This window comes from Chrysochloris asiatica, unplaced genomic scaffold, assembly GCF_000296735.1.
Source record: "Chrysochloris asiatica unplaced genomic scaffold, ChrAsi1.0 scaffold00203, whole genome shotgun sequence".
NCBI lineage: Eukaryota > Metazoa > Chordata > Mammalia > Afrosoricida > Chrysochloridae > Chrysochloris > Chrysochloris asiatica.
Genome location: NW_006408721.1, coordinates 3,804,629 through 3,814,397, shown reverse-complemented (window position 1 = coordinate 3,814,397; position 9,769 = coordinate 3,804,629).

Here is a 9,769-nt window from a genome sequence, read left to right as displayed (position 1 = left end):
AATAAGAGGGCACTATTCTTATCTCTGGAGTCCTGGTGTGGCGCTGTGGCTTAATGCCCAGACTGCAAAGCCATTTGAACTGCAAGGTCAGCGGTTCAAGCTCACCAGCTACTCCCTGGAAATCCTATACAGGGTTGCTATGGGTTGGAATCAACTTGACGGCACTTAACAACAACAATATCCTTATCTCTCTGTAAAAGATATACACCCTCTTCTGCTTGGTTTTATAATCAATTGATTTTTATTTTATGATGAATTTGAAGTTCTTAAAGCATACTTTTTTTTTTTTTTTGTAATGACTCATTGCCATTTTATCTTGTTTTTCCTCAGCAGTTACCAGTAACTCCAAGCATCTTCTCACATGCTTGCCAGAATTTTGGTTTTCTTGCCCGTGCTTTTGTACATGTTTCTTTCAGAGTTACTGTCCTTTTACTTGATGATTTGCATCAGTGCTTTTTATATGCCAATATTAAGCTCTCATTCACCTGAGACATTGCAAATATCTTTGTCCATTCTGCCATCTGTTATTTGTCCCATGGTGTCCTTAATAAACAAGAATTCTAATTTATGGTAAACTTTTTTTAATGTAACTTTACAGAGCAGATCATCAGTTATACATTCAACAAATCATATACTTCTTGTCAATGATTGCAATCCCCTCCATTAGCATCACTAATTCTGCTTCCTTCCTGTGATGCTTGCTTTAATTCCTCCTTCTTTCCCAATCCTTCTGAATTTTGTCCTTAGGTAAATGCTGCCCTTTTGATCTTGACTGACTGACCGTGTTATGATGTACATGCCTCATTAGGGTTATTGTTCCCTTCTAAGTGCCTAGCTACTGCTTGGCTGAAAATTGAGCCATGAGGGAGAATTGAGTTCCAGACCTGAAGGGTGACCAAGGGCTATAGTCTTGGGTTCGTTCCTCCAAGGCTCTTTTTGACCAGTAAGCCTGGTCTTTTTTATATTTTTGGGTTTTGTTACATGTTTCCTTCCACTGTATCTAAAACCTTTGCATGTGATCCCTTCCAGAACAGTTGATAATGGCAGCAAGCACCATCTATCTAGTTCTTCTTGTCTCAGGATCATGGTGACTGATATTTACATAATCCATTAGTCCATTGTCAAAATTGATCCTAAGTGTCTTCAATTTTCATCTCTCTTCTTTTCTTCATACAGGGAGAGACCAATAGTTGCATCTTAGTTGGCCACTTAGGAGCTTTTAAGATCCCAGTTGTTACTTACAAAAGTAGGATGTAGAACATTGTGTTTATGGACTATGTTATGCTAATTGGCCATGGTGTCCCCCAGGACTATGATCCTGAACCCCCAGGCAGGCCCAGCAACTCATTCCCTCAAGTTGTCTGGTAATGCTTAAGAAGTCTTTATAACATTATATAAAACTTGTTTTCACTGGGTCTTTAATATTTTTCAATTAGCACACATACTTGATAAATCAAAATTTCCTAAACAGATAAGATGCTTAATATATCAAATTTTCTTTAACATTTCAAATTATGAATTTAAACTACTGGATTCTTTTAAATATGTCAAACACCTAACAAGGCAGACTTACAAATTTAACAAAGAAAATTTTGCTAATGACCTAAAGAACTCTTGTAAGTTTAGCCAGTCAGGTTTTAAAATGAAAGCAAAACTTACAATGAGCATTTTATCTTACCACAGAAATAGGCTATACAAAATAGCACGAGTTTAAAAAATATTTGTATGAATAAAATTTAAACAAAAAGGAAACCTGATTTTTCATGTATTTATATCTTGAATTACCCAGTCAACCAAAAGAAGTCAAATAAAACGTATAGTTGCACCAAGGTTAAATATATGCTTGGAACCCTTTGTTTTTATTGTGATTGTGGTTGTTAGCTGCCATCAAGTTGGCCCCTGACTTGTTACATAGTACACCTGAACTCCACAGGGTTTTCTTGGCAATTATCTTTATAGAAGCACACTGCCAGTTCTTTCTTCCATGACACCACTAGATGGTTCAAGTCACTTGTTGTTAAGTGTTGCTGAGTCAATTCCAACCCATAGCAACCCTGTATAGGGTTTCCAAGGAGCAGCTGGTGAGCTTAAACCACCGACCTTGCAGTTCGAACGACTTTGCAGTCTGATGCATTAATTCACAGCACCACACCAGGACTCTAGTTCAAGCCAGTTGTTGTTGTTGTTAGGTGCCATGGAGTCGGTTCCGACTCATAGCAACCTTCTACAGGATTTCCAAGGCTGTAAATCTTTATGAGAGAGACCAACCTGGAGTGGCTAGAAGAACAGAAGATACTTCTTGAAAGAAAGACCTACAGGAAAAATATAAAACAACATAGGCAGACCGGATGATACTACAAGAACAAGCAACATGCTTGCCCAGGAAACATCAAGGCATGTGGTCGGGTCCCCTCAGTGCAAACCCCCTTCCAAGACTAAGACTCAATGGGAAAACACACTGTGAATGGTGACCACGCTCGACACTGATAAGGGGAAGTGAGGGAAATGAAGCAGTGAGCTAAGCCCTACAATGTTCAATAGACTTCTGTGAATCCAGGTGAAGACCTGGTTGGCCAGCAGTGTGGCAAGACCTGGGGACTCTTGGGCCCAGAGTCAGTGACATAGCCACAGAGGACTAGAGTGGAGAGTGAAGCATCCAGCTGATAAGAAGAGAGGGCATATGCATAAGAACACCCACACTTGCAGATAATACCTACTTATCCTGGCTTCAGTGACTGGATGATCAGAGCTCAACCAGAAGGAAAAAGAAGAGGGGGGAAAAAAAAAACATTCTCATACAATTTGATGAACCTGACCTACACCTATGGAAGCATTAGCTCAAAAGAGGGAACAAGTCCTTACAGCAAGAATCATCCCCACCCCCTCCACACACAGAGTAGACAGGGATGGGCAACTCAGACATTGGCTACCCAAAATGGGGGGCGAGGGGCTACAAAGGCAAGAAGTGACTGGCTTACAAGCTTTCAAGAGGGAACCTAGATCCAGAGGGCCTGGAGGAAGGTAGAATCTCCAGTGAGTAGTATTCAATCTGACTAGGCAGGGCTGATGCAATGAAATGCAGATGGGTCTCTTGAGATACAATAGTGAATTAATTGTTATCAGGACTGATTGTGAGGGTTGGAAATGTAAAGGTGGACGTTTTATAGCACGGAGGAGTGATTAACTTTTCAGTCTAGGAGCAGAGGTCCCTGGGACCATCAAGGGAGGAGAGCAGGGAGCGGGACCCTACCCAGAGAAGCAGTGATGCCTGAAATGGACCCAGAGATGATGACGTGGAGCGATGGAGCAGCTGGAGACTTTAGATACAGAGAGGGAGAGCGACTGTGTGCTGAAGACCTGAGGGGTAGGGGGAAGGATTGCATGGAGGGGATTGTAACCATGGCAATGAGACAATATACGATAGAATGAATGTAAAACTAATGTTCTCCCATGTAAACTATCACATAATTCACAATAAAACATTTAAGAAAAAGAAAAAAAAAAAAAATCTTTACGGGAGAAGAAAGCCTCCTCTTTCTCCCGCAGAACAGATGGTAGTTTTGAACTGCTGACCATGAGATTAGCAGCCTGATTCATAACCACTATGCTACCAGAGATCCTTGGTTCAAGCCAGTTGTTGTTGTTGTTAAGTGCCATCGAGTTGGTTCAAGCCAGTAGTAGAGTGCAAATCATTTGTGCCACCCAGAGACCTCTTTAGACCTTTTGTTGTTGTTGTTAAGTGCCATCGAGTTGGTTCAAGCCAGTAGTAGAGTGCAAATCATTTGTGCCACCCAGAGACCTCTTTAGACCTTTTGTTGTTGTTGTTAAGTGCCGTCGAGTCAGTTCCGACCCATAGCGACCCTGTATAGGGTTTCCGAGGGTGTAAATCTTTACAGGAGTAGAAACCCTCATCTTTCTCCCACGGAGCGGCTGGTAGTTTCAAACCGCTGACCTTAAGGTTCGCAGCCCGATTCGTAACCACTACGCTACCAGACCTTTTACTCGAGCTTAAATTGTACTCCTTTGGTTTTATAGAAATTGTGATATTGCATTCACCACCATTTGTACTGAGATTTATTATATTGACATAGATTACAATTATTGGGGATAAGATATAAATTTTATCAGCTTGTGCCTTTTGTGTTATGTAGCTAACTAGTGGTACTAACAAGCATGAAGTTCTGGATCTGGAGACACAGTTCTGACCAAGAGAAGACTGTGGTCTGTCAGTATTATATAGAGAGATTCTATAAGTTAACACTGGGACAATAACTCTGTGTTATTTACTCAATCTCTCCTTCTACCCATAAACAGCCAATCTTTAGACCTTTATATTTGCACAGGACTCCCGGTATGGTGCTACAGGATCAGCACTGGACTGCGAACCATAAGGTCAACAGTTCAAACCCACCTCCTGTTCCTTGGAAACCATATACAGACAGAGTCGCTGAGTTGGAACCAACTCGCTGGCACTTAACAACAACATTTGCACAGGACTTAAAGGTTTCCACATTGCCTTCACCTCCATTTCTTAATTGAATTCAACAAATATGATTGAACACCTAATGTGTGCCAGTCACTCAAAGCATAAAGCTGATTAGACAGTGTTTAAGCACTGCCTATCTGGAGTCCTGGTGTGGCACTGTGGCTTTCTGCGCTGGACTGCAGTCGGTTTGGACCACAAGGTCTGCAGTTCAAGCTCATCAATCGCTCCTCGGAAACCCTATACAGGGTTTCTGTGGATTGGAACTGACTCAGTGGCACTTAACAACAACAACAATGTCTGGAAACTAGCATAATCACTGATTGCCCCTGAGTCTTTGAGCTACTAGAAGAAAAGTTCTAGATGGAGGAGCTAATTCACTTGGTCTAGGACAGATGTCCATTCCTTAGTAACAAGGGCTGGGAGAAGGACTATCTGGTACTCTTTGACTCTGTGGTAGAAGAAAATCCCTTCCCGACTAGCATAGTGATTTTTACCCCAAGTAGAAAGGTGAGCAGAGACTGGGCAACCAAAATGAACCTGATCCCCACTAGGGCCCACAAAGCATCCTGCTGGCGGAATTGTTAAATGTTTAGAAGCTGACCAGAGGTGGTTTGAACCAATGGTCCCATAAAAGAAAGTCCTGGTGATCTGTGCGCATAAAGACTGTAGACAAGAAAACCTTATGAGGCACTTGTACTCTGCTACATGGGATTGCCAAGAGTTAGAATTGACTTGGTGGTACCTAAGAACTCCCTGACCCACGTGTCTAGGACCCCTTTTCTTAGGCTTATTTTCAGTATTCTCTGGCATTGCAAGGAAGAATGTCCAAATGTGATTTGGGTAAATGACACCCAAAGCCTGGCTTAAACCAAAATGATCTACCTGCTTTTGAAGTAAAGAAGAGTTTCATTTTCTAATCATCTTAGGGTAATAATAAAAGAAAGAATGACAAAGTAAATCTTCAAAATTAGACTACTCTGAACGTTCATTGTAGTCATAAATTGTGAGCAAATTCATGCTGAGTTCCAAGTTTACAACTCATAAACCAAGATTTAAGATCTTGGTAAGCCTGGTGTGGTGTGCTGTAAGATAAGCACTGGATTGCAAGGTCAGTTTGAACTGAAAGGTTGGTGGTTCAAACGTACCAGCTGTTCCTCAGAAATCTTAGACAGGGTCCCTGTGAGTCAGAACTGAATGGACAACACTAAAGAATAGCAAGATGGAAATAGTCTAGAAAACTCTGCTCTTTCTTTTCTTACCAGTTGTAATTATTTGATTGCTCATTTCTCGGACTGTCTCTATGTAGAGAAAAATAGTGTTTTTTCCCCTCTTTCCTTGGATCTGTTCAGTAAACCTTCTGTAAAAAGGCATGATCCAGTATACAGTTAAAGAACACTACCATATTAAGAAAAGAGTCCTGATAGGGCACTGTAGGATAAAGCACTGACTTCAAGATTGGTTTGAACCATAGGGTCAGCAGTTCAAACTCACCAGTCACTCTTTGGAATCCCTATACAGGCTCACTATGAGTAGGAACTGACTTGACAGCACTTAATAACAATAACAACGTACTAAGGAAAATGAAAATGAAAGACAAACATAACTTCTTTCTCATAGCTATCTATTGTAGAGCAATTACTCTTGATGAACAGGAAAATGAGCAGAAAATAGAAAATCTGTGGTCAGGGAAGATCTGGTCTGGGAAGATCTCCAGTTCTTGAGTATGCTATGATTTCATGAAAATTGTAAATCTTCTGGTAAAGTTCTTATAATGTGAGGAAAAACTTCCCTAAATTATTTCTTTTTTAATGTAGATAATTTATCTCCTCTTTTACAACAGCTGTAAAGAAAGAAATTCCATTCAAAAGAAAGTCCATTTAAACATATGAACACAAAAAGTGGTGTTGTTTTAGTGAACCTAATCATGTTGAGTCCAAGAGGAATATTTTTCTCTTTACTTCTATTGCGATTTCTTTCTGATTTTAAAAATATACTTTCTTTTTAGAGCAGTTTTAATTTCTCAGACTGTACAGAGTCCTTATACTATGGAAGTTTTCTTTTTTCAGTGACACTATAGGATAAGCACTAGATTGCTAACTGAAAGGTAGGTAGTTCAAACACACCAGCTGCTCCTCAGAAATCCCATATAGGGTTGCTATGATTTGGAACCGACTCAATGGCACTTAACAACAACAAAAAGAAAATGCACTATTAGTTGAAAAGGGGTGGGAGTTTGATTTACTGACATATTTGACAGGATATAGGCTTTTGCACTATGTTGGTCAGGATCAAATCTGTGTGGCCACTTGTCTTTCAATGGACAGTGGGTAATAATAATCTTTATTTTGTAGGATTATGGTTTGAATGAGACAAAATGCACCCAATTTAATTTCTGCCTCATGGAAAACATTCAGTTAATGTTTATTCTATCTGTCTTTAAAGTTAAGAATTCCGAGTCCCTAGGTGAGTTAACAATTAAGTGTTTAATTACTAGCTGAGCTGCCAGGTTGGCGGTTCAAACCCACTGTGAGGTTCCTTGGAAGACAGGCTTGATGGTCTGCTTCTGAAAGTCTCAACCTTGAAAATCCTGTAGACAGTTCTCTGTTCACATGGGAATCAACTCAGCAACAAACAGTAACAATACCACCTTAAAACCAATGGAAAGGCTCTTCAACAAATGGTGCTGGCAAAACTGGAAATTGATTTGCAAAAGAATGAAAGTAAATCCACATCTCACCATATACAAACTAACTCAACATGGATTAAAAACCAAAATGTCAATGCCAGAACTATAAAGATCATCAATGAAAAAATAGGGACAAACTTAGGGTCTCTAATATATATGGCACACATAGACTATCAAACATTGCAAAAAACACACAAACAGTAGAAGACAAAATAGAGACAGAGACATTCTCAAAATCAGACACTTATGCACATAAAATGATTTCACCAAAAGAGTAAAAAGAAAGTCCACAGACTGGGAATTAAAAAAAAAAATTGCAACAACTTATAAGGAAAGGGACTAAGCTCTAAAATTTATTGGACACTACACCACCTCTACAAGAAAAAGACAAATAACCCAATTTAAAAACAGACACAGGACAGGAACAGACACTTCACCAAGGAAGACATTTCAGGCAGCCAACAAACATATGAAAAAATATTCATGATCATTAGCCATTAGAGAGATGCAAGTCAAAACAACAATGAGATATCATCTCACACCAGCATTAGCAGCAAAGTACAAAGACAGAAAACAACAAATGGTGGTGAGGGCGTGGAGAGACTGGGACCCTCCTACATTGCTGGTGGGACTGTAAAATAGTTCAAACCACTTTGGAAAATGGTATGGCGCTTCCTCAGAAAGTTGGAAATAGAAATACCTTATGATCCAGCAATTCCTCTACTTGGTATATATTCACAATAAATATGAGTCAGAACATTAGTAGATATATACACAAATGTTCATCACAACACTATTCACAATAGCAAAAAGATGGAGCCAGCCTAAGTGCCCATCGATGGATGAATGGAAAAACAAATGTGGTACATGCACACAATGGAATACAATGTAATCTTGAAAAATAATGAGGAAGCTGGAAAACATCTCATAACATGGATGAACCTTGAGGACATTATGCTGAGTCAATCATAAAAGGACAAATATTGCGTGAGACCATTATTGTAAAAACCTAAGAAAAGATTTCCACACTAAAAGAAAAATTCTTTGATGGTTACCAGGAGTGGGAAAGAGGGGAGAGTAATTCACAAAATAGGGGAAGACACATGCCAGTTTAGGTGATGGGGAGGGCAATACACAAGAAGGGGAAGGGTGGTAAATGAACAATGAAAATAGGGGAAGACTTAGGGAGGTATGCATGGGTTAAATGGGATAGAGGTAAATAGTGATGTATACATAACCTTGGAACAACAGTGCTCTGTAATATAAGGATCGAGACATAGTTTGAATGGGTAAAGGAGGGGAAAATGTTTCGGTGCTTGACTGCCATGTGGATACTGGTTCCACTGCCTACTATTGTACAATAGACATTTAAGTGTGATAGAAATAAATATCGGGAAATATAATTACAGAAAGCTGTAAGCCCGTCTTCAGTCTGTAACTGATTGAATTAATAGCCTTCTTGTTTAGCCTTTGTGGAGTATGGGGCCTTAGGTGGAATCCTGAGCCCAACCTAGAACCTTCTAAGGTGGGACATTCCCAATTGAGAAGACATGTAGACCAAGCCAGAATGGCTAGAACAGAAAATACTTTTTGAAAGAAAGACCAACAGAAAAAAAAGCAGACTGTTTGGATGTTAGAATATCAAGCAAACTGTTTGCATTGGAGTCATCAAGGCAAGGAAAGTCAGCCCATCAGGGAAAACCCCCCTTCTAAGACTGACACCCAAAGAGAATCCATGAGCAGTCTGGTATGCTTATGAGTGAAAGTGGGGAAGTGTAGCAATGAAGACACGGACTGAGTTTGGCCTTGTTCCATTGACACTTGTCCTCGAGAGGAGATGGAAAAGAGGAAGGACTGGCTGCTCTGAAGTTGAGGGAGATGTGTGACCATCTGAGCCCAGGGACATTGACCTAGTCCCTGGGGGCTAGAACTGAGAGTGAAGTTGGCAGTTGGTTTGAAGTGTGGGGAGGTGTGCATGAATTCCCAAACTTTCAGATCATACCCATTTGACCTAGCTTGGATGGTTAGCTGACCAAAACTCCACCAGATGGATGACTTCCGGTTTGCCAGACGGCCAGACGACACGGCCTCCCTGCTGCTATTGGAGGACTCTTTGTCTCCCTATTCTACACGAGAAGAGTCAGCAACTGCAGCCAAATAGCCAAGCTACAGTCACACCGTATTAAATACCAAAACCCAGGCAATAACCAATACCAGCTACCAGATACCAAAGAAACAGGCAGCACCTGTGAAAGTTACTCTGAGTCAAGCAATAAGAAGAGTGAAAAGGGAAGACCACACCCTGACCACATCATCCTGGAAGAAACCAGAAAGCATAAAATTTTTTTTAAAAAGTACCAAGATACATACCCATTTAAGCATTAGGGCCACAGATAAACATCAAACATGTCCAAGAAGCAAAAACAGATAACCATGTCCAGAAAAAAGATAAAATATCTGAAACAAAGAACCCAGAAGTAGATTTGGACTCCATTCTGGAAGGAGGGCAGGCCCTGGAACTGCCTGAGAAAGAATTCAGAAAAATGATTATAAAATGTTTCAAAACACTTTACAATGGAGTTGAGAAAAATAAGGAA